The sequence below is a fragment of the Taudactylus pleione genome, unplaced genomic scaffold (assembly GCF_031769625.1).
Source record: "Taudactylus pleione unplaced genomic scaffold, aTauple2 ptg002705l, whole genome shotgun sequence".
NCBI classification, from domain to species: Eukaryota; Metazoa; Chordata; class Amphibia; order Anura; family Myobatrachidae; genus Taudactylus; species Taudactylus pleione.
Window position 1 is genome coordinate 1 of NW_028287081.1, and position 25,107 is coordinate 25,107.

General features: G+C 57.5%; 1 protein-coding gene across 1 annotated transcript in view; it reads left to right on the forward strand.

The window, feature by feature from the left end:
• Positions 1–18,242: 18,242 nt before the first annotated feature.
• Positions 18,243–25,107, forward strand: part of LOC148431180 (uncharacterized) — a gene marked incomplete at its 3' end in the record, with an annotated part of 167,843 nt that continues 160,978 nt past the window's right edge. The window contains exon 1 of the mRNA XM_088466237.1: positions 18,243–18,344. The remainder of the gene's footprint in view (positions 18,345–25,107) is intronic.

Consider the following 25,107-nt stretch of genomic DNA (forward strand, 5'->3'; position numbering starts at 1 on the left):
GCTGTGAGGGGTGAGGCAGAGTATGAGGGGTGACTGCTGTGAGGGGTGAGGCAGAGTGTGAGGGGGTGACTGCTGTGAGGGGTGAGGCAGAGTGTGAGGGGTGACTGCTGTGAGGGGTGAGGCAGAGTATGAGGGGTGACTGCTGTGTGGGGTGAGGCAGAGTGTGAGGGGTGACTGCTGTGAGGGGTGAGGCATGGTATGAGGGGTGACTGCTGTGAGGGGTGAGGCAGAGTGTGAGGGGTGACTGCTCTGTGGGGTGAGGCATGGTATGAGGGGTGACTGCTGTGAGGGGTGAGGCAGAGTGTGAGGGGTGACTGCTGTGAGGGGTGAGGCAGAGTGTGAGGGGTGACTGCTGTGAGGGGTGAGGCAGAGTGTGAGGGGTGACTGCTCTGTGGGGTGAGGCAGAGTGTGAGGGGTGAGGCAGAGTGTGAGGGGTGACTGCTCTGTGGGGTGAGGCAGAGTGTGAGGGGTGACTGCTCTGTGGGGTGAGGCATGTGTGAGGGTGAGGCATGGTATGAGGGGTGACTGCTGTGAGGGGTGAGGCATGGTATGAGGGGGTGAGGCAGAGTATGAGGGGTGACTGCTGTGAGGGGTGAGGCAGAGTGTGAGGGGTGACTGCTCTGTGGGGTGAGGCAGAGTGTGAGGGTGAGGCAGAGTATGAGGGGTGACTGCTGTGAGGGGTGAGGCAGAGTGTGAGGGGTGACTGCTCTGTGGGGTGAGGCATGGTATGAGGGGTGACTGCTGTGAGGGGTGAGGCAGAGTGTGAGGGGTGACTGCTGTGAGGGGTGAGGCAGAGTGTGAGGGGTGACTGCTCTGTGGGGTGAGGCAGAGTGTGAGGGGTGACTGCTCTGTGGGGTGAGGCAGAGTGTGAGGGGTGACTGCTCTGTGGGGTGAGGCAGAGTGTGAGGGGTGAGGCAGAGTATGAGGGGTGACTGCTCTGTGGGGTGAGGCAGAGTATGAGGGGTGACTGCTGTGAGGGGTGAGGCAGAGTATGAGGGGTGACTGCTGTGAGGGGTGAGGCAGAGTATGAGGGGTGACTGCTCTGTGGGGTGAGGCAGAGTATGAGGGGTGACTGCTGTGAGGGGTGAGGCAGAGTGTGAGGGGTGACTGCTCTGTGGGGTGAGGCAGAGTGTGAGGGGTGAGGCAGAGTATGAGGGGTGACTGCTGTGAGGGGTGAGGCAGAGTGTGAGGGGTGACTGCTCTGTGGGTGAGGCAGAGTGTGAGGGGTGACTGCTGTGTGGGGTGAGGCAGAGTGTGAGGGGTGACTGCTCTGTGGGGTAAGGCAGAGTGTGAGGGGTGAGGCAGAGTATGAGGGGTGACTGCTCTGTGGGGTGAGGCAGAGTATGAGGGGTGACTGCTGTGAGGGGTGAGGCAGAGTATGAGGGGTAACTGCTGTGAGGGGTGAGGCAGAGTATGAGGGGTGACTGCTCTGTGGGGTGAGGCAGAGTATGAGGGGTGACTGCTGTGAGGGGGTGAGGCAGAGTGTGAGGGGTGACTGCTCTGTGGGGTGAGGCATGGTATGAGGGGTGACTGCTGTGAGGGGTGAGGCAGAGTGTGAGGGGTGACTGCTGTGAGGGGTGAGGCAGAGTGTGAGGGGTGACTGCTCTGTGGGGTGAGGCAGAGTGTGAGGGGTGACTGCTGTGTGGGGTGAGGCAGAGTGTGAGGGGTGACTGCTCTGTGGGGTGAGGCAGAGTGTGAGGGGTGAGGCAGAGTATGAGGGGTGACTGCTCTGTGGGGTGAGGCAGAGTATGAGGGGTGACTGCTGTGAGGGGTGAGGCAGAGTATGAGGGGTGACTGCTGTGAGGGGTGAGGCAGAGTATGAGGGGTGACTGCTGTGAGGGGTGAGGCAGAGTGTGAGGGGTGACTGCTGTGAGGGGTGAGGCAGAGTGTGAGGGGTGACTGCTGTGTGGGGTGAGGCAGAGTATGAGGGGTGACTGGGGTGTGGGGTGAGGCAGAGTATGAGGGGTGACTGCTGTGTGGGATGAGGCAGTGAGGGGTGACTGCTGTGTGGGGTGAGGCAGAGTGTGAGGGGTGACTGCTCTGTGGGGTGAGGCAGAGTGTGAGGGGTGAGGCAGAGTATGAGGGGTGACTGCTCTGTGGGGTGAGGCAGAGTATGAGGGGTGACTGCTGTGAGGGGTGAGGCAGAGTATGAGGGGTGACTGCTGTGAGGGGTGAGGCAGAGTATGAGGGGTGACTGCTCTGTGGGGTGAGGCAGAGTATGAGGGGTGACTGCTGTGAGGGGTGAGGCAGAGTGTGAGGGGTGACTGCTCTGTGGGGTGAGGCATGGTATGAGGGGTGACTGCTGTGAGGGGTGAGGCAGAGTGTGAGGGGTGACTGCTGTGAGGGGTGAGGCAGAGTGTGAGGGGTGACTGCTCTGTGGGGTGAGGCAGAGTATGAGGGGTGACTGCTGTGTGGGGTGAGGCAGAGTGTGAGGGGTGACTGCTCTGTGGGGTGAGGCAGAGTATGAGGGGTGACTGCTGTGAGGGGTGAGGCAGAGTATGAGGGGTGACTGGGGTGTGGGGTGAGGCAGAGTATGAGGGGTGACTGCTGTGAGGGGTGAGGCAGAGTATGAGGGGTGACTGCTGTGAGGGGTGAGGCAGAGTGTGAGGGGTGACTGCTCTGTGGGGTGAGGCAGAGTGTGAGGGGTGACTGCTGTGTGGGGTGAGGCAGAGTGTGAGGGGTGACTGCTCTGTGGGGTGAGGCAGAGTGTGAGGGGGTGAGGCAGAGTATGAGGGGTGACTGCTCTGTGGGGTGAGGCAGAGTATGAGGGGTGACTGCTGTGAGGGGTGAGGCAGAGTATGAGGGGTGACTGCTGTGAGGGGTGAGGCAGAGTATGAGGGGTGACTGCTCTGTGGGGTGAGGCAGAGTATGAGGGGTGACTGCTGTGAGGGGTGAGGCAGAGTGTGAGGGGTGACTGCTCTGTGGGGTGAGGCAGAGTGTGAGGGGTGAGGCAGAGTATGAGGGGTGACTGCTGTGAGGGGTGAGGCAGAGTGTGAGGGGTGACTGCTCTGTGGGGTGAGGCAGAGTGTGAGGGGTGACTGCTGTGTGGGGTGAGGCAGAGTGTGAGGGGTGACTGCTCTGTGGGGTGAGGCAGAGTGTGAGGGGTGAGGCAGAGTATGAGGGGTGACTGCTCTGTGGGGTGAGGCAGAGTATGAGGGGTGACTGCTGTGAGGGGTGAGGCAGAGTATGAGGGGTGACTGCTGTGAGGGGTGAGGCAGAGTATGAGGGGTGACTGCTCTGTGGGGTGAGGCAGAGTATGAGGGGTGACTGCTGTGAGGGGTGAGGCAGAGTGTGAGGGGTGACTGCTCTGTGGGGTGAGGCATGGTATGAGGGGTGACTGCTGTGAGGGGTGAGGCAGAGTGTGAGGGGTGACTGCTGTGAGGGGTGAGGCAGAGTGTGAGGGGTGACTGCTCTGTGGGGTGAGGCAGAGTGTGAGGGGTGACTGCTGTGTGGGGTGAGGCAGAGTGTGAGGGGTGACTGCTCTGTGGGGTGAGGCAGAGTGTGAGGGGTGAGGCAGAGTATGAGGGGTGACTGCTGTGAGGGGTGAGGCAGAGTATGAGGGGTGACTGCTGTGAGGGGTGAGGCAGAGTATGAGGGGTGACTGCTGTGAGGGGTGAGGCAGAGTGTGAGGGGTGACTGCTGTGAGGGGTGAGGCAGAGTGTGAGGGGTGACTGCTGTGTGGGGTGAGGCAGAGTATGAGGGGTGACTGGGGTGTGGGGTGAGGCAGAGTATGAGGGGTGACTGCTGTGTGGGATGAGGCAGTGAGGGGTGACTGCTGTGTGGGGTGAGGCAGAGTGTGAGGGGTGACTGCTCTGTGGGGTGAGGCAGAGTGTGAGGGGTGAGGCAGAGTATGAGGGGTGACTGCTCTGTGGGGTGAGGCAGAGTATGAGGGGTGACTGCTGTGAGGGGTGAGGCAGAGTATGAGGGGTGACTGCTGTGAGGGGTGAGGCAGAGTATGAGGGGTGACTGCTCTGTGGGGTGAGGCAGAGTATGAGGGGTGACTGCTGTGAGGGGTGAGGCAGAGTGTGAGGGGTGACTGCTCTGTGGGGTGAGGCATGGTATGAGGGGTGACTGCTGTGAGGGGTGAGGCAGAGTGTGAGGGGTGACTGCTGTGAGGGGTGAGGCAGAGTGTGAGGGGTGACTGCTCTGTGGGGTGAGGCAGAGTATGAGGGGTGACTGCTGTGTGGGGTGAGGCAGAGTGTGAGGGGTGACTGCTCTGTGGGGTGAGGCAGAGTGTGAGGGGTGAGGCAGAGTATGAGGGGTGACTGCTGTGAGGGGTGAGGCAGAGTATGAGGGGTGACTGGGGTGTGGGGTGAGGCAGAGTATGAGGGGTGACTGCTGTGAGGGGTGAGGCAGAGTATGAGGGGTGACTGGGGTGTGGGGTGAGGCAGAGTATGAGGGGTGACTGCTGTGTGGGGTGAGGCAGAGTATGAGGGGTGAGGCAGAGTGTGAGGGGTGAGGCAGAGTATGAGGGGTGACTGCTGTGAGGGGTGAGGCATGGTATGAGGGGTGACTGCTGTGAGGGGTGAGGCAGAGTGTGAGGGGTGACTGCTGTGAGGGGTGAGGCAGAGTGTGAGGGGTGACTGCTCTGTGGGGTGAGGCAGAGTGTGAGGGGTGACTGCTGTGTGGGGTGAGGCAGAGTGTGAGGGGTGACTGCTCTGTGGGGTGAGGCAGAGTGTGAGGGGTGAGGCAGAGTATGAGGGGTGACTGCTCTGTGGGGTGAGGCAGAGTATGAGGGGTGACTGCTGTGAGGGGTGAGGCAGAGTATGAGGGGTGACTGCTGTGAGGGGTGAGGCAGAGTATGAGGGGTGACTGCTGTGTGGGATGAGGCAGAGTATGAGGGGTGACTGCTGTGAGGGGGTGAGGCAGAGTGTGAGGGGTGACTGCTGTGAGGGGTGAGGCAGAGTATGAGGGGTGACTGCTGTGTGGGGTGAGGCAGAGTATGAGGGGTGACTGCTGTGAGGGGTGAGGCAGAGTGTGAGGGGTGACTGCTGTGAGGGGTGAGGCATGGTATGAGGGGTGACTGCTGTGAGGGGTGAGGCAGAGTGTGAGGGGTGACTGCTGTGAGGGGTGAGGCAGAGTATGAGGGGTGACTGCTCTGTGGGGTGAGGCATGGTATGAGGGGTGACTGCTGTGAGGGGTGAGGCAGAGTGTGAGGGGTGACTGCTGTGAGGGGTGAGGCAGAGTGTGAGGGGTGACTGCTCTGTGGGGTGAGGCAGAGTGTGAGGGGTGACTGCTGTGTGGGGTGAGGCAGAGAGTGAGGGGTGACTGCTGTGTGGGGTGAGGCAGAGTGTGAGGGGTGACTGGGGTGTGGGGTGAGGCAGAGTGTGAGGGGTGACTGCTCTGTGGGGTGAGGCATGGTGTGAGGGGTGAGGCAGAGTGTGAGGGGTGACTGCTGTGAGGGGTGAGGCAGAGTATGAGGGGTGACTGCTGTGAGGGGTGAGGCATGGTATGAGGGGTGACTGCTGTGAGGGGTGAGGCAGAGTGTGAGGGGTGACTGCTGTGAGGGGTGAGGCAGAGTGTGAGGGGTGACTGCTGTGTGGGGTGAGGCAGAGTATGAGGGGTGACTGGGGTGTGGGGTGAGGCAGAGTATGAGGGGTGACTGCTGTGTGGGATGAGGCAGAGTATGAGGGGTGAGGCAGGGTATGAGGGGTGACTGTGTGGGGTGAGGCAGAGTATGAGGGGTGACTGCTGTGTGGGGTGAGGCAGAGTATGAGGGGTGACAGCTGTGAGGGGTGAGGCAGAGTGTGAGGGGTGACTGCTGTGTGGGGTGAGGCAGAGTATGAGGGGTGACTGCTGTGAGGGGTGAGGCAGAGTATGAGGGGTGACTGCTGTGAGGGGTGAGGCAGAGTGTGAGGGGTGACTGCTCTGTGGGGTGAGGCAGAGTGTGAGGGGTGAGGCAGAGTGTGAGGGGTGACTGCTGTGAGGGGTGAGGCATGGTATGAGGGGTGACTGCTGTGAGGGGTGAGGCAGAGTGTGAGGGGTGAGGCAGAGTGTGAGGGGTGACTGCTGTGAGGGGTGAGGCATGGTATGAGGGGTGACTGCTGTGAGGGGTGAGGCAGAGTGTGAGGGGTGACTGCTGTGAGGGGTGAGGCAGAGTGTGAGGGGTGACTGCTGTGAGGGGTGAGGCAGAGTGTGAGGGGTGACTGCTCTGTGGGGTGAGGCATGGTATGAGGGGTGACTGCTGTGTGGGGTGAGGCAGAGTATGAGGGGTGACTGGGGTGTGGGGTGAGGCAGAGTATGAGGGGTGACTGCTGTGTGGGATGAGGCAGAGTATGAGGGGTGACTGCTGTGAGGGGTGAGGCAGAGTGTGAGGGGTGACTGCTGTGTGGGGTGAGGCAGAGTATGAGGGGTGACTGCTGTGAGGGGTGAGGCAGAGTGTGAGGGGTGACTGCTGTGAGGGGTGAGGCATGGTATGAGGGGTGACTGCTGTGAGGGGTGAGGCAGAGTGTGAGGGGTGACTGCTGTGAGGGGTGAGGCAGAGTGTGAGGGGTGACTGCTCTGTGGGGTGAGGCATGGTATGAGGGGTGACTGCTGTGAGGGGTGAGGCAGAGTGTGAGGGGTGACTGCTGTGAGGGGTGAGGCAGAGTGTGAGGGGTGATGCTCTGTGGGGTGAGGCAGAGTGTGAGGGGTGACTGCTGTGTGGGGTGAGGCAGAGTGTGAGGGGTGACTGCTGTGTGGGGTGAGGCAGAGTGTGAGGGGTGACTGGGGTGTGGGGTGAGGCAGAGTGTGAGGGGTGACTGCTCTGTGGGGTGAGGCATGGTGTGAGGGGTGAGGCAGAGTATGAGGGGTGACTGGGGTGTGGGGTGAGGCAGAGTATGAGGGGTGACTGCTGTGTGGGATGAGGCAGAGTATGAGGGGTGACTGCTGTGAGGGGTGAGGCAGAGTGTGAGGGGTGACTGCTGTGAGGGGTGAGGCAGAGTATGAGGGGTGACTGCTGTGTGGGGTGAGGCAGAGTGTGAGGGGTGACTGCTGTGAGGGGTGAGGCATGGTATGAGGGGTGACTGCTGTGAGGGGTGAGGCAGAGTGTGAGGGGTGACTGCTCTGTGGGGTGAGGCATGGTATGAGGGGTGACTGCTGTGTGGGGTGAGGCAGAGTGTGAGGGGTGACTGCTGTGAGGGGTGAGGCAGAGTGTGAGGGGTGACTGCTGTGAGGGGTGAGGCAGAGTGTGAGGGTGACTGCTCTGTGGGGTGAGGCAGAGTGTGAGGGGTGACTGCTCTGTGGGGTGAGGCAGAGTGTGAGGGGTGACTGCTCTGTGGGGTGAGGCATGGTGTGAGGGGTGAGGCATGGTATGAGGGGTGACTGCTGTGAGGGGTGAGGCATGGTATGAGGGGTGAGGCAGAGTATGAGGGGTGACTGCTGTGAGGGGTGAGGCAGAGTGTGAGGGGTGACTGCTCTGTGGGGTGAGGCAGAGTGTGAGGGGTGAGGCAGAGTATGAGGGGTGACTGCTGTGAGGGGTGAGGCAGAGTGTGAGGGGTGACTGCTCTGTGGGGTGAGGCATGGTATGAGGGGTGACTGCTGTGAGGGGTGAGGCAGAGTGTGAGGGGTGACTGCTGTGAGGGGTGAGGCAGAGTGTGAGGGGGTGACTGCTCTGTGGGGTGAGGCAGAGTGTGAGGGGTGACTGCTGTGTGGGGTGAGGCAGAGTGTGAGGGGTGACTGCTCTGTGGGGTGAGGCAGAGTGTGAGGGGTGAGGCAGAGTATGAGGGGGTGACTGCTCTGTGGGGTGAGGCAGAGTATGAGGGGTGACTGCTGTGAGGGGTGAGGCAGAGTATGAGGGGTGACTGCTGTGAGGGGTGAGGCAGAGTATGAGGGGTGACTGCTCTGTGGGGTGAGGCAGAGTATGAGGGGTGACTGCTGTGAGGGGTGAGGCAGAGTGTGAGGGGTGACTGCTCTGTGGGGTGAGGCATGGTATGAGGGTGACTGCTGTGAGGGGTGAGGCAGAGTGTGAGGGGTGACTGCTGTGAGGGGTGAGGCAGAGTGTGAGGGGTGACTGCTCTGTGGGGTGAGGCAGAGTGTGAGGGGTGACTGCTGTGTGGGGTGAGGCAGAGTGTGAGGGGTGAGGCAGAGTATGAGGGGTGACTGCTCTGTGGGGTGAGGCAGAGTATGAGGGGTGACTGCTGTGAGGGGTGAGGCAGAGTATGAGGGGTGACTGCTGTGAGGGGTGAGGCAGAGTATGAGGGGTGACTGCTGTGAGGGGTGAGGCAGAGTGTGAGGGGTGACTGCTGTGAGGGGTGAGGCAGAGTGTGAGGGGTGACTGCTGTGAGGGGTGAGGCAGAGTATGAGGGGTGACTGCTGTGTGGGGTGAGGCAGAGTGTGAGGGGTGACTGCTGTGAGGGGTGAGGCATGGTATGAGGGGTGACTGCTGTGAGGGGTGAGGCAGAGTGTGAGGGGTGACTGCTCTGTGGGGTGAGGCATGGTATGAGGGGTGACTGCTGTGAGGGGTGAGGCAGAGTGTGAGGGGTGACTGCTGTGAGGGGTGAGGCAGAGTGTGAGGGGTGATGCTCTGTGGGGTGAGGCAGAGTGTGAGGGGTGACTGCTGTGTGGGGTGAGGCAGAGTGTGAGGGGTGACTGCTGTGTGGGGTGAGGCAGAGTGTGAGGGGTGACTGGGGTGTGGGGTGAGGCAGAGTGTGAGGGGTGACTGCTCTGTGGGGTGAGGCATGGTGTGAGGGGTGAGGCAGAGTATGAGGGGTGACTGGGGTGTGGGGTGAGGCAGAGTATGAGGGGTGACTGCTGTGTGGGATGAGGCAGAGTATGAGGGGTGACTGCTGTGAGGGGTGAGGCAGAGTGTGAGGGGTGACTGCTGTGAGGGGTGAGGCAGAGTATGAGGGGTGACTGCTGTGTGGGGTGAGGCAGAGTGTGAGGGGTGACTGCTGTGAGGGGTGAGGCATGGTATGAGGGGTGACTGCTGTGAGGGGTGAGGCAGAGTGTGAGGGGTGACTGCTCTGTGGGGTGAGGCATGGTATGAGGGGTGACTGCTGTGTGGGGTGAGGCAGAGTGTGAGGGGTGACTGCTGTGAGGGGTGAGGCAGAGTGTGAGGGGTGACTGCTGTGAGGGGTGAGGCAGAGTGTGAGGGGTGACTGCTCTGTGGGTGAGGCAGAGTGTGAGGGGTGACTGCTCTGTGGGGTGAGGCAGAGTGTGAGGGGTGACTGCTCTGTGGGGTGAGGCATGGTGTGAGGGGTGAGGCATGGTATGAGGGGTGACTGCTGTGAGGGGTGAGGCATGGTATGAGGGGTGAGGCAGAGTATGAGGGGTGACTGCTGTGAGGGGTGAGGCAGAGTGTGAGGGGTGACTGCTCTGTGGGGTGAGGCAGAGTGTGAGGGGTGAGGCAGAGTATGAGGGGTGACTGCTGTGAGGGGTGAGGCAGAGTGTGAGGGGTGACTGCTCTGTGGGGTGAGGCATGGTATGAGGGGTGACTGCTGTGAGGGGTGAGGCAGAGTGTGAGGGGTGACTGCTGTGAGGGGTGAGGCAGAGTGTGAGGGGTGACTGCTCTGTGGGGTGAGGCAGAGTGTGAGGGGTGACTGCTGTGTGGGTGAGGCAGAGTGTGAGGGGTGACTGCTCTGTGGGGTGAGGCAGAGTGTGAGGGGTGAGGCAGAGTATGAGGGGTGACTGCTCTGTGGGGTGAGGCAGAGTATGAGGGGTGACTGCTGTGAGGGGTGAGGCAGAGTATGAGGGGTGACTGCTGTGAGGGGTGAGGCAGAGTATGAGGGGTGACTGCTCTGTGGGGTGAGGCAGAGTATGAGGGGTGACTGCTGTGAGGGGTGAGGCAGAGTGTGAGGGGTGACTGCTCTGTGGGGTGAGGCATGGTATGAGGGGTGACTGCTGTGAGGGGTGAGGCAGAGTGTGAGGGGTGACTGCTGTGAGGGGTGAGGCAGAGTGTGAGGGTGACTGCTCTGTGGGGTGAGGCAGAGTGTGAGGGGTGACTGCTGTGTGGGGTGAGGCAGAGTGTGAGGGGTGAGGCAGAGTATGAGGGGTGACTGCTCTGTGGGGTGAGGCAGAGTATGAGGGGTGACTGCTGTGAGGGGTGAGGCAGAGTATGAGGGGTGACTGCTGTGAGGGGTGAGGCAGAGTATGAGGGGTGACTGCTGTGAGGGGTGAGGCAGAGTGTGAGGGGTGACTGCTGTGAGGGGTGAGGCAGAGTGTGAGGGGTGACTGCTGTGAGGGGTGAGGCAGAGTATGAGGGGTGACTGCTGTGTGGGGTGAGGCAGAGTGTGAGGGGTGACTGCTGTGAGGGGTGAGGCATGGTATGAGGGGTGACTGCTGTGAGGGGTGAGGCAGAGTGTGAGGGGTGACTGCTCTGTGGGGTGAGGCATGGTATGAGGGGTGACTGCTGTGTGGGGTGAGGCAGAGTGTGAGGGGTGACTGCTGTGAGGGGTGACTGCTGTGAGGGGTGAGGCAGAGTGTGAGGGATGACTGCTCTGTGGGGTGAGGCAGAGTGTGAGGGGTGAGGCAGAGTGTGAGGGGTGACTGCTCTGTGGGGTGAGGCAGAGTGTGAGGGGTGACTGCTCTGTGGGGTGAGGCATGGTGTGAGGGGTGAGGCATGGTATGAGGGGTGACTGCTGTGAGGGGTGAGGCATGGTATGAGGGGTGAGGCAGAGTATGAGGGGTGACTGCTGTGAGGGGTGAGGCAGAGTGTGAGGGGTGACTGCTCTGTGGGGTGAGGCAGAGTGTGAGGGGTGAGGCAGAGTATGAGGGGTGACTGCTGTGAGGGGTGAGGCAGAGTGTGAGGGGTGACTGCTCTGTGGGGTGAGGCATGGTATGAGGGGTGACTGCTGTGAGGGGTGAGGCAGAGTGTGAGGGGTGACTGCTGTGAGGGGTGAGGCAGAGTGTGAGGGGTGACTGCTCTGTGGGGTGAGGCAGAGTGTGAGGGGTGACTGCTCTGTGGGGTGAGGCAGAGTGTGAGGGGTGACTGCTCTGTGGGGTGAGGCAGAGTGTGAGGGGTGAGGCAGAGTATGAGGGGTGACTGCTCTGTGGGGTGAGGCAGAGTATGAGGGGTGACTGCTGTGAGGGGTGAGGCAGAGTATGAGGGGTGACTGCTGTGAGGGGTGAGGCAGAGTATGAGGGGTGACTGCTCTGTGGGGTGAGGCAGAGTATGAGGGGTGACTGCTGTGAGGGGTGAGGCAGAGTGTGAGGGGTGACTGCTCTGTGGGGTGAGGCAGAGTGTGAGGGGTGAGGCAGAGTATGAGGGGGTGACTGCTGTGAGGGGTGAGGCAGAGTGTGAGGGGTGACTGCTCTGTGGGGTGAGGCAGAGTGTGAGGGGTGACTGCTGTGTGGGGTGAGGCAGAGTGTGAGGGGTGACTGCTCTGTGGGGTGAGGCAGAGTGTGAGGGGTGAGGCAGAGTATGAGGGGTGACTGCTCTGTGGGGTGAGGCAGAGTATGAGGGGTGACTGCTGTGAGGGGTGAGGCAGAGTATGAGGGGTGACTGCTGTGAGGGGTGAGGCAGAGTATGAGGGGTGACTGCTCTGTGGGGTGAGGCAGAGTATGAGGGGTGACTGCTGTGAGGGGTGAGGCAGAGTGTGAGGGGTGACTGCTCTGTGGGGTGAGGCATGGTATGAGGGGTGACTGCTGTGAGGGGTGAGGCAGAGTGTGAGGGGTGACTGCTGTGAGGGGTGAGGCAGAGTGTGAGGGGTGACTGCTCTGTGGGGTGAGGCAGAGTGTGAGGGGTGACTGCTGTGTGGGGTGAGGCAGAGTGTGAGGGGTGACTGCTCTGTGGGGGTGAGGCAGAGTGTGAGGGGTGAGGCAGAGTATGAGGGGTGACTGCTCTGTGGGGTGAGGCAGAGTATGAGGGGTGACTGCTGTGAGGGGTGAGGCAGAGTATGAGGGGTGACTGCTGTGAGGGGTGAGGCAGAGTATGAGGGGTGACTGCTGTGAGGGGTGAGGCAGAGTGTGAGGGGTGACTGCTGTGAGGGGTGAGGCAGAGTGTGAGGGGTGACTGCTGTGTGGGGTGAGGCAGAGTATGAGGGGTGACTGGGGTGTGGGGTGAGGCAGAGTATGAGGGGTGACTGCTGTGTGGGATGAGGCAGTGAGGGGTGACTGCTGTGTGGGGTGAGGCAGAGTGTGAGGGGTGACTGCTCTGTGGGGTGAGGCAGAGTGTGAGGGGTGAGGCAGAGTATGAGGGGTGACTGCTCTGTGGGGTGAGGCAGAGTATGAGGGGTGACTGCTGTGAGGGGTGAGGCAGAGTATGAGGGGTGACTGCTGTGAGGGGTGAGGCAGAGTATGAGGGGTGACTGCTCTGTGGGGTGAGGCAGAGTATGAGGGGTGACTGCTGTGAGGGGTGAGGCAGAGTGTGAGGGGTGACTGCTCTGTGGGGTGAGGCATGGTATGAGGGGTGACTGCTGTGAGGGGTGAGGCAGAGTGTGAGGGGTGACTGCTGTGAGGGGTGAGGCAGAGTGTGAGGGGTGACTGCTCTGTGGGGTGAGGCAGAGTATGAGGGGTGACTGCTGTGTGGGGTGAGGCAGAGTGTGAGGGGTGACTGCTCTGTGGGGTGAGGCAGAGTGTGAGGGGTGAGGCAGAGTATGAGGGGTGACTGCTGTGAGGGGTGAGGCAGAGTATGAGGGGTGACTGGGGTGTGGGGTGAGGCAGAGTATGAGGGGTGACTGCTGTGAGGGGTGAGGCAGAGTATGAGGGGTGACTGCTGTGAGGGGTGAGGCAGAGTGTGAGGGGTGACTGCTCTGTGGGGTGAGGCAGAGTGTGAGGGGTGACTGCTGTGTGGGGTGAGGCAGAGTGTGAGGGGTGACTGCTCTGTGGGGTGAGGCAGAGTGTGACGGGGTGAGGCAGAGTATGAGGGGTGACTGCTCTGTGGGGTGAGGCAGAGTATGAGGGGTGACTGCTGTGAGGGGTGAGGCAGAGTATGAGGGGTGACTGCTGTGAGGGGTGAGGCAGAGTATGAGGGGTGACTGCTCTGTGGGGTGAGGCAGAGTATGAGGGGTGACTGCTGTGAGGGGTGAGGCAGAGTGTGAGGGGTGACTGCTCTGTGGGGTGAGGCAGAGTGTGAGGGGTGAGGCAGAGTATGAGGGGTGACTGCTGTGAGGGGTGAGGCAGAGTGTGAGGGGTGACTGCTCTGTGGGGTGAGGCAGAATGTGAGGCGTGACTGCTGTTTGGGGTCAGGCAGAGTGTGAGGGGTGACTGCTCTGTGGGGTGAGGCAGAGTGTGAGGGGTGAGGCAGAGTATGAGGGGTGACTGCTGTGAGGGGTGAGGCAGAGTATGAGGGGTGACTGCTCTGTGGGGTGAGGCAGAGTATGAGGGGTGACTGCTGTGAGGGGTGAGGCAGAGTGTGAGGGGTGACTGCTCTGTGGGGTGAGGCATGGTATGAGGGGTGACTGCTGTGAGGGGTGAGGCAGAGTGTGAGGGGTGACTGCTGTGAGGGGTGAGGCAGAGTGTGAGGGGTGACTGCTCTGTGGGGTGAGGCAGAGTGTGAGGGGTGACTGCTGTGTGGGGTGAGGCAGAGTGTGAGGGGTGACTGCTCTGTGGGGTGAGGCAGAGTGTGAGGGGTGAGGCAGAGTATGAGGGGTGACTGCTGTGAGGGGTGAGGCAGAGTATGAGGGGTGACTGCTGTGAGGGGTGAGGCAGAGTATGAGGGGTGACTGCTGTGAGGGGTGAGGCAGAGTGTGAGGGGTGACTGCTGTGAGGGGTGAGGCAGAGTGTGAGGGGTGACTGCTGTGTGGGGTGAGGCAGAGTATGAGGGGTGACTGGGGTGTGGGGTGAGGCAGAGTATAAGGGGTGACTGCTGTGTGGGATGAGGCAGTGAGGGGTGACTGCTGTGTGGGGTGAGGCAGAGTGTGAGGGGTGACTGCTCTGTGGGGTGAGGCAGAGTGTGAGGGGTGAGGCAGAGTATGAGGGGTGACTGCTCTGTGGGGTGAGGCAGAGTATGAGGGGTGACTGCTGTGAGGGGTGAGGCAGAGTATGAGGGGTGACTGCTGTGAGGGGTGAGGCAGAGTATGAGGGGTGACTGCTCTGTGGGGTGAGGCAGAGTATGAGGGGTGACTGCTGTGAGGGGTGAGGCAGAGTGTGAGGGGTGACTGCTCTGTGGGGTGAGGCATGGTATGAGGGGTGACTGCTGTGAGGGGTGAGGCAGAGTGTGAGGGGTGACTGCTGTGAGGGGTGAGGCAGAGTGTGAGGGGTGACTGCTGTGTGGGGTGAGGCAGAGTATGAGGGGTGACTGCTGTGTGGGGTGAGGCAGAGTGTGAGGGGTGACTGCTCTGTGGGGTGAGGCAGAGTGTGAGGGGTGAGGCAGAGTATGAGGGGTGACTGCTGTGAGGGGTGAGGCAGAGTATGAGGGGTGACTGGGGTGTGGGGTGAGGCAGAGTATGAGGGGTGACTGCTGTGAGGGGTGAGGCAGAGTATGAGGGGTGACTGCTGTGAGGGGTGAGGCAGAGTGTGAGGGGTGACTGCTCTGTGGGGTGAGGCAGAGTGTGAGGGGTGACTGCTGTGTGGGGTGAGGCAGAGTGTGAGGGGTGACTGCTCTGTGGGGTGAGGCAGAGTGTGAGGGGTGAGGCAGAGTATGAGGGGTGACTGCTCTGTGGGGTGAGGCAGAGTATGAGGGGTGACTGCTGTGAGGGGTGAGGCAGAGTATGAGGGGTGACTGCTGTGAGGGGTGAGGCAGAGTATGAGGGGTGACTGCTCTGTGGGGTGAGGCAGAGTATGAGGGGTGACTGCTGTGAGGGGTGAGGCAGAGTGTGAGGGGTGACTGCTCTGTGGGGTGAGGCAGAGTGTGAGGGGTGAGGCAGAGAATGAGGGGTGACTGCTGTGAGGGGTGAGGCAGAGTGTGAGGGGTGACTGCTCTGTGGGGTGAGGCAGAGTGTGAGGGGTGACTGCTGTGTGGGGTGAGGCAGAGTGTGAGGGGTGACTGCTCTGTGGGGTGAGGCAGAGTGTGAGGGGTGAGGCAGAGTATGAGGGGTGACTGCTCTGTGGGGTGAGGCAGAGTATGAGGGGTGACTGCTGTGAGGGGTGAGGCAGAGTATGAGGGGTGACTGCTGTGAGGGGTGAGGCAGAGTATGAGGGGTGACTGCTCTGTGGGGTGAGGCAGAGTATGAGGGGTGACTGCTGTGAGGGGTGAGGCAGAGTGTGAGGGGTGACTGCTCTGTGGGGTGAGGCATGGTATGAGGGGTGACTGCTGTGAGGGGTGAGGCAGAGTGTGAGGGGTGACTGCTGTGAGGGGTGAGGCAGAGTGTGAGGGGTGACTGCTCTGTGGGGTGAGGCAGAGTGTGAGGGGTGACTGCTGTGTGGGGTGAGGCAGAGTGTGAGGGGTGACTGCTCTGTGGGGTGAGGCAGAGTGTGAGGGGTGAGGCAGAGTATGAGGGGTGACTGCTGTGAGGGGTGAGGCAGAGTATGAGGGGTGACTGCTGTGAGGGGTGAGGCAGAGTATGAGGGGTGACTGCTGTGAGGGGTGAGGCAGAGTATGAGGGGTGACTGCTGTGAGGGGTGAGGCAGAGTGTGAGGGGTGACTGCTGTGTGGGGTGAGGCAGAGTATGAGGGGTGACTGGGGTGTGGGGTGAGGCAGAGTATGAGGGGTGACTGCTGTGTGGGATGAGGCAGTGAGGGGTGACTGCTGTGTGGGGTGAGGCAGAGTGTGAGGGGTGACTGCTCTGTGGGGTGAGGCAGAGTGTGAGGGGTGAGGCAGAGTATGAGGGGTGACTGCTCTGTGGGGTGAGGCAGAGTATGAGGGGTGACTGCTGTGAGGGGTGAGGCAGAGTATGAGGGGTGACTGCTGTGAGGGGTGAGGCAGAGTATGAGGGGTGACTGCTCTGTGGGGTGAGGCAGAGTATGAGGGGTGACTGCTGTGAGGGGTGAGGCAGAGTGTGAGGGGTGACTGCTCTGTGGGGTGAGGCATGGTATGAGGGGTGACTGCTGTGAGGGGTGAGGCAGAGTGTGAGGGGTGACTGCTGTGAGGGGTGAGGCAGAGTGTGAGGGGTGACTGCTCTGTGGGGTGAGGCAGAGTATGAGGGGTGACTGCTGTGTGGGGTGAGGCAGAGTGTGAGGGGTGACTGCTCTGTGGGGTGAGGCAGAGTGTGAGGGGTGAGGCAGAGTATGAGGGGTGACTGCTGTGAGGGGTGAGGCAGAGTATGAGGGGTGACTGGGGTGTGGGGTGAGGCAGAGTATGAGGGGTGACTGCTGTGAGGGGTGAGGCAGAGTGTGAGGGGTGACTGCTCTGTGGGGTGAGGCAGAGTGTGAGGGGTGACTGCAGTGTGGGGTGAGGCAGAGTGTGAGGGGTGACTGCTCTGTGGGGTGAGGCAGAGTGTGAGGGGTGAGGCAGAGTATGAGGGGTGACTGCTCTGTGGGGTGAGGCAGAGTATGAGGGGTGACTGCTGTGAGGGGTGAGGCAGAGTATGAGGGGTGACTGCTGTGAGGGGTGAGGCAGAGTATGAGGGGTGACTGCTCTGTGGGGTGAGGCAGAGTATGAGGGGTGACTGCTGTGAGGGGTGAGGCAGAGTGTGAGGGGTGACTGCTCTGTGGGGTGAGGCAGAGTGTGAGGGGTGAGGCAGAGTATGAGGGGTGACTGCTGTGAGGGGTGAGGCAGAGTGTGAGGGGTGACTGCTCTGTGGGGTGAGGCAGAGTGTGAGGGGTGACTGCTGTGTGGGGTGAGGCAGAGTGTGAGGGGTGACTGCTCTGTGGGGTGAGGCAGAGTGTGAGGGGTGAGGCAGAGTATGAGGGGTGACTGCTCTGTGGGGTGAGGCAGAGTATGAGGGGTGACTGCTGTGAGGGGTGAGGCAGAGTATGAGGGGTGACTGCTGTGAGGGGTGAGGCAGAGTATGAGGGGTGACTGCTCTGTGGGGTGAGGCAGAGTATGAGGGGTGACTGCTGTGAGGGGTGAGGCAGAGTGTGAGGGGTGACTGCTCTGTGGGGTGAGGCATGGTATGAGGGGTGACTGCTGTGAGGGGTGAGGCAGAGTGTGAGGGGTGACTGCTGTGAGGGGTGAGGCAGAGTGTGAGGGGTGACTGCTCTGTGGGGTGAGGCAGAGTGTGAGGGGTGACTGCTGTGTGGGGTGAGGCAGAGTGTGAGGGGTGACTGCTCTGTGGGGTGAGGCAGAGTGTGAGGGGTGAGGCAGAGTATGAGGGGTGACTGCTCTGTGGGGTGAGGCAGAGTATGAGGGGTGACTGCTGTGAGGGGTGAGGCAGAGTATGAGGGGTGACTGCTGTGAGGGGTGAGGCAGAGTGTGAGGGGTGACTGCTGTGAGGGGTGAGGCAGAGTATGAGGGGTGACTGGGGTGTGGGGTGAGGCAGAGTATGAGGGGTGACTGCTGTGAGGGGTGAGGCATGGTATGAGGGGTGACTGCTCTGTGGGGTGAGGCATGGTATGAGGGGTGACTGCTCTGTGGGGTGAGGCATGGTATGAGGGGTGACTGCTCTGTGGGGTGAGGCATGGTGTGAGGGGTGACTGCTGTGAGGGGTGAGGCATGGTATGAGGGGTGACTGCTCTGTGGGGTGAGGCATGGTATGAGGGGTGACTGCTCTGTGGGGTGAGGCATGGTGTGAGGGGTGACTGCTGTGAGGGGTGAGGCATGGTGTGAGGGGTGAGGCAGAGTATGAGGGGTGACTGGGGTGTGGGGTGAGGCAGAGTATGAGGGGTGACTGCTGTGAGGGGTGAGGCATGGTATGAGGGGTGACTGCTCTGTGGGGTGAGGCATGGTATGAGGGGTGACTGCTCTGTGGGGTGAGGCATGGTATGAGGGGTGACTGCTCTGTGGGGTGAGGCATGGTGTGAGGGGTGACTGCTGTGAGGGGTGAGGCATGGTATGAGGGGTGACTGCTCTGTGGGGTGAGGCATGGTATGAGGGGTGACTGCTCTGTGGGGTGAGGCATGGTATGAGGGGTGACTGCTCTGTGGGGTGAGGCATGGTGTGAGGGGTGACTGCTGTGAGGGGTGAGGCATGGTATGAGGGGTGACTGCTCTGTGGGGTGAGGCATGGTATGAGGGGTGACTGCTCTGTGGGGTGAGGCATGGTGTGAGGGGTGACTGCTGTGAGGGGTGAGGCATGGTGTGAGGGGTGAGGCAGAGTGTGAGGCCGAGGTGACTGATTACAGATAAAAGTCATATAATGTCCCCGCCCCTTCTCTTAGTACTCACCAATCACAGTGTCCTCAGTGCGATGACTGATATCACGTGGTATTGCGCCACTACAATAATGTGGACACTAGAGGCAGATCTGTCTGTCCCCCCTTTGTCGCCATCATGGGTGATAGCTTCACCAAACATATCAGACATAAAGACTTCTAAAAAATGTCCTCGATGGTCTGACAATCACTATTACTCCTCTAGTGCTGGGAATGGGGGAGACTGAGATTAGGCGCCGAGATTGAAACCTGAAGTTGCTCTCACGTCTGACAGAGGAGACCTGGGATTCTGGACGGGTGAGTCCAGGCGTCTGGGTGTCCTAATATAGACTGCTCAGTACCACCTTCCTTATTCTATATGTATGTGCTCAGTACCACCTCCCTTATCCTATATATATGTATGTGTGCTCAGTACCACCTCCCTTATCCTATATGTATGTATGTGTGCTCAGTACCACCTCCCTTATCCTATATATATGTATGTGTGCTCAGTACCACCTCCCTTATCCTATATGTATGTATGTGTGCTCAGTACCACCTCCCTTATCCTATATGTATGTATGTGTGCTCAGTACCACCTCCCTTATCCTATATGTATGTATGTGTGCTCAGTACCACCTTCCTTATCCTATATGTATGTATGTGTGCTCAGTACCACCTTCCTTATCCTATATATATGTATGTGTGCTCAGTACCACCTTCCTTATCCTATATGTATGTATGTGTGCTCAGTACCACCTCCCTTATCCTATATATATGTATGTGTGCTCAGTACCACCTCCCTTATCCTATATGTATGTATGTATGTGTGCTCAGTACCACCTTCCTTATCCTATATGTATGTATGTGTGCTCAGTACCACCTTCCTTATCCTATATATATGTATGTGTGCTCAGTACCACCTTCCTTATCCTATATGTATGTATGTGTGCTCAGTACCACCTCCCTTATCCTATATATATGTATGTGTGCTCAGTACCACCTCCCTTATCCTATATGTATGTATGTATGTGTGCTCAGTACCACCTTCCTTATCCTGTATGTATGTGTGCTCAGTACCACCTTCCTTATCCTATATGTATGTATGTGTGCTCAGTACCACCTTCCTTATCCTATATGTATGTATGTGTGCTCAGTACCACCTCCCTTATCCTATATGTATGTATGTGTGCTCAGTACCACCTCCCTTATCCTATATATATGTATGTGTGCTCAGTACCACCTCCCTTATCCTATATGTATGTATGTATGTGTGCTCAGTACCACCTTCCTTATCCTGTATGTATGTGTGCTCAGTACCACCTTCCTTATCCTATATGTATGTATGTGTGCTCAGTACCACCTTCCTTATCCTATATGTATGTATGTGTGCTCAGTACCACCTCCCTTATCCTATATGTATGTATGTGTGCTCAGTACCACCTTCCTTATCCTATATGTATGTATGTGTGCTCAGTACCACCTTCCTTATCCTATATGTATGTATGTGTGCTCAGTACCACCTTCCTTATCCTATATGTATGTATGTGTGCTCAGTACCACCTTCCTTATCCTATATGTATGTATGTGTGCTCAGTACCACCTTCCTTATCCTATATGTATGTGTTTGTGCTCAGTACCACCTTCCTTATCCTATATGTATGTGTTTGTGTGCTCAGTACCACCTTCCTTATCCTATATGTATGTGTGCTCAGTACCACCTTCCTTATCCTATATGTATGTGTGCTCAGTACCACCTTCCTTATCCTGTATGTATGTGTGCTCAGTACCACCTTCCTTATCCTGTATGTGTGTGCTCAGTACCACCTTCCTTATCCTGTATGTGTGTGCTCAGTACCACCTTCCTTATCCTATATGTATGTGTGCTCAGTACCACCTTCCTTATCCTGTATGTATGTGTGCTCAGTACCACCTCCCTTATCCTGTATGTATGTGTGCTCAGTACCACCTATCTAATATGTATGTATGCTCAGTACCACCTCCCTTATCCTGTGTGTGTGCTCAGTGCCACCTCCCTTATCCTATATGTATGTATGTATGCTCAGTACCACCTCCCTTATCCTGTGTGTGTGCTCAGTACCACCTTCCTTATCTTATATGTATGCTTAGTACCACCTCCCTTATCCTGTATGTGTGCCTGCTCAATGCCACCTCCCTTATCCTGTATGTGTGCCTGCTCAGTGCCACCTCCCTTATCCTGTATGTGTGCCTGCTCAGTGCCACCTCCCTTATCCTGTATGTGTGCCTGCTCAGTGCCACCTCCCTTATCCTGTATGTGTGCCTGCTCAGTGCCACCTCCCTTATCCTGTATGTGTGCCTGCTCAGTGCCACCTCCCTTATCCTGTATGTGTGCCTGCTCAGTGCCACCTCCCTTATCCTGTATGTGTGCCTGCTCAGTGCCACCTCCCTTATCCTGTATGTGTGCCTGCTCAGTGCCACCTCCCTTATCCTGTATGTGTGCCTGCTCAGTGCCACCTCCCTTATCCTGTATGTGTGCCTGCTCAGTGCCACCTCCCTTATCCTGTATGTATGTATGTGTGCTCAGTACCACCTTCCGTATCCTGCATGTGCTCAGTACTGTTTGGACTGGAGCTGGATGACCTAATGACTTCTCTGGCAACACCAAAGTCAGATGAATTGCCATCTGTGACTACCCCTAAATTTAGGCAGTCGGCAACTCTGTCCTTTCGCCCACAGAATAGGGCAAAAGGTCAGTCCTCCTCTAGACAGTCATGCCCGCAGGACACATCAGCTCAAGAAATCTTGGTCAAGGAAATGTCCTGCCTCCAAGTCAGTTAGCAAGTCTACTGTCTGATGGGGCGGGCCTCCCCCTGGTGGAGTCTCAGGGTTGGAGGCCGGCTGTTTGTTCTCCCAGGCCTGGTATCAGACAACTACAGATGCCTGGGTGCTAGAGCTGGTCTCTCAGGGTTAGGCCATCACATTCCTGAGGCATCCCCCCTCAGTGGTTTGTGGTTACAAACCTTCCTTTAGATCCGATCAAGGCTATTGGGGCCTTCCTGAAGTCAGGTGTCCTAGTCCCCGTCCCTGTGACGCAACAGGAAAGGGGATATTATTCAAATTTGTTTTTGATTCAAAAACCAAATGGGTCACATCGCCCTATCCTGAATCTGAAATCTCTCAACAGATTCATCCATGTGCCCAAATTCTAGATGGAAACCCTACGGTCAATTATGCAGGAGATGGAGCCTGGAGATTTCATGGTCTCCCTGGGCATCCAGGATGCATTTCTGCACGATCCCACCAAAGATTTTTGAGATTGGCGGTAGATCAGCAACATTAACAATTTCAGGCTCTACCCTTCGGGCTGGCCACAGCTCCTCTGGTATATACCAAGGTAATGGCAGTCATGACGGCACGTCTCAGACAACAGGGAGTTGGGATACTGCCATATTTGGACAATCTCAGGAGATGTTACAATGTCCTCTGCGGATGACCATTGTCTGCTTACAAGAGCACGGCTGGGTAATAAATTGGATAAAGTCGTCTTTCTCCAACTCAGCAGATGGTGCACTTGGGGGCGTTGCTGGATTCTCTGGGACAGAGGATTCTTCTACCAGAAGAGAAGATTGTGGCACTACAGTCTCGTGTGCGCAGTCTTCTCTGCATGCAAACAGTCAGTACACTTGGCAATGCAGGTGCTGGGCACCATGGTATCCACATCCGACATGGTGGCTTATGCCCAGTTCCACTCCAGGTCCCTGCAGCAATGGATCCTGGCTCATTGGGATGGTCAGTATCATCGGATAAAGTCCCAGATGATCCGCATCTCGCCAGAGCTTCGGCTCTCCTTCGCTTGGTGGCTATAGATGACTCATTTAAACAAGGGTCGTCCATTATGGGTACCGGAATGGGTACGTCTCACCATAGATGCAAGTCTGTGAGGATGGGGAGCAGTGACAGGTCACCACACCTTTCAGGGAAGGTGGATGGTTCAGGAAAGTCACCAACCAATAAATATCTTGGAGCTTCGTGCAGTGCACAGAGCGCTCATATTGGCGCAGAACCTCCTACAGGGCAGGCCTGTCCAGGTTCAGCCCGACAGCGTGACAGCAGTGGCCTACATCGATCATCAGGGAGGCACACGAAGTCTGGCTGCCATGAAGGAAGTGGCGGAAATTCTGCTGTGGGCAGAATGCCATCTTCCAGCAATCTCGGCAATATTCATTCCAGGAGTTCTCAATTGGGACGCGGACTTCCTAAGTCTCCAGGACATACACGCCGGAGAATGGGATCTTCATCCGGATGTCTTTCAACTCCTGGTGGACAAGAGGGGATTACCGGACATAGAGCTCATGGCGTCATGTCATAAACACAAGGTCCCCAGGTCCAGAACAAGAGATCCCTCAGTAGATGGCAGTTACTCTATATGTGGTGGGACCGCTAATGCCCCATACATGCGTACATGGGACACAGCAGCCACCTATCCCCTTACTAATAGTGAGTATTTTTCTCTCTTTCTATACCTGATACAATATAACAGTGCTCTCCCCAGAAAATGTTTCCAGCCGGGTGGCATCAGGAAGTAGCCGGGTGGGGCCTTCACATTAATAAAATGTTTTAAACCCTGACCTTATAATGATTAAACTTAAAGTAACATTTTTTACATTAATTCTTCTTATTAGATTCCCAGTCGTCTGATTATGAAAAAGCTGCAAAGTCTGTAGCATCTGGTCCTATTTATACAGCTCCCAGATACTGTCCCCACTTGTTCTGGGTGGTGCCCCCTCTAACACCAGCCTGGGGAGAAGACTGTATAATATACACCTCCTATGTCCTCTCCCTTCAGTCTGCATTTATTGTATTATGTGAATTGGAGACGTATTCTCTGCTATTATACATGTATAAACCTCCTGAGAAATCACGTAGACCAATGCATGTATATCGCATATGTTCCTTTGATGTATTACACAGAACCACGGCTGGTAACTAAATAGGTTTTTCATAATATGCAGCTTGGAATAGTTCAGTTCTGTTGCTAACATATCACACAGTGTATCCATTTACTGTACCAATAAAATACTGAGACGGACTCATTTGTTACGATTGATTTTTCTTTATTATTTGGTATTATTGTGGCCTAAATATGTTCATGTGAATATGAGAGAGAGAGACTGTGAGAGAGAGAGAGACTGTGAGAGAGAGAGAGAGAGACTGTGAGAGAGAGAGAGAGACTGTGAGAGAGAGAGAGAGACTGTGAGAGAGAGAGAGAGACTGAGAGAGAGAGAGAGACTGTGAGAGAGAGAGAGAGACTGTGAGAGAGAGAGAGAGACTGTGAGAGAGAGAGAGAGACTGTGAGAGAGAGAGAGAGACTGTGAGAGAGAGAGACTGTGAGAGAGAGACTGAGACTGTGAGACTGAGAGAGAGAGACTGTGAGAGAGAGAGAGAGACTGTGAGAGAGAGAGAGAGACTGTGAGAGAGAGACTGACTGACTGACATCAGCAGGATAATACTAATAGCCCCTGTCTGGCCCAGGAGGCATTGGATCTCCGGCCTGACATGTCTATCCATAGACAGTCCACTTCCACTGCCTCTGCAGCCGGCTCTGCTATGTAGGGTCCCTGCCTATATCCGGATTTACCTCGGCTGGCGCTGACGGCGTGGCTGTTGGGTCTGCTGTCCTCAAGGCCAAGGGTTTCTCGGCCTCTGTGATCCAGACGTTGCTGAAGGCAAGGAAGCCTGCTTCCGCCCGCATCTATCACAGAATTTGGCATTCATATTCTCTTTGGTGGTCTCACAGAAAATGTGACCCTAATATAGCATACACACGGTCAGATGAATGATTTGAACTATGAACGATTTTTGACTGCAATAAAATGAATTGAATTGTCCAAGGCCCTCATTCAGAGCCGTACGCTCTGAGCAGAGCGCACGCTCTGAATGAGGGCCGGGCTCCATGAAAATGGAGCGTCCTCCTGGACGCTCGTATAGCTGTGGGTCACCACCCACAGGCTATACGAGCGTGCATTGTGATGGTCGTGACCATCGCGACCATCGAAATTGCGAGCCGGAGCCTGCGGTTGAGGTTTTCAACCGCAAGCTCCGGAGTGATTTTGGCTCTATCAGAGCCAAAATCACTCCCACTGACATCACTAGTGACGTCAGTGGGCCGGCTTTTGACGGGAGGCGTTCCCGTGGGAACGCCCCCTTCAGGGAGGTACGCCCCCGGCATGCCCACCAAAGGGGGCGTGCTGTCAATCAACATTGACAGCACGCCCCCTTTGATCGGACACAACGAGCGAAGGACTTTCCTTCGCTCGTCGCGTCTGGCGCATGCGCACGCCAGAGCTCCCTCCGTCGTGCGCATGCTCAGTCCATAACATCGACCCACTTGCGAGCGGACAGCCGCTCGCGAGTGGATCTGATTCAGGCCCCAAATCTGACTGCAAACACCTCAGATGTCAGATATCGTTATCTGACCATCGGCAACGCGCATCGTTCATCGTCCATACATGTCTGATATGTCAGATTTTCCTTCAGATTTGAATGATTGAACGATTTTTTAAATCGTTCAGATCTGAAGAAAACTCTGACCGTGTGTGTGCGCCATTATCTGACCGTGTGTGCGCGCGCCATTATCTGACCGTGTGTGTGCGCCATTAGATTTTCAAGGTCGCAAGGATTCTTGGTTTTCTTCAGGCGGTATTAGACTTAGGGCTTCGCCTGGCAACCTTGAGAGTCCAGGTTTCTGCATTGTCAGTTTTGTTCCAATACAGGATTGCCCCAGATGTTAGAACATTCTTGCAAGGATTTACCAGGTGCACCCTCCACTTGTCACTCCGGTGGCACCGTGGGATTTGACTTTAGTTCTCTGGACATTGCAGACGGCTCCCTTTGGATACGGTGCACATAAGATGGTTGACAGTGTAGACTTTCTCCTCGCTATCGCCTCGGCTCGTAGAGTTTCTGACTTGGCAGCGCTGTCATGTCGCTCTTCATATATGATTTTTCCATCAAAATAGAGCTGTCCTCTGTACTAAGGTGGGTTACCTACCAAAGGTGGTTTCTCGTTTCCATATAAATGAGGAGATTGTAGTCCCGG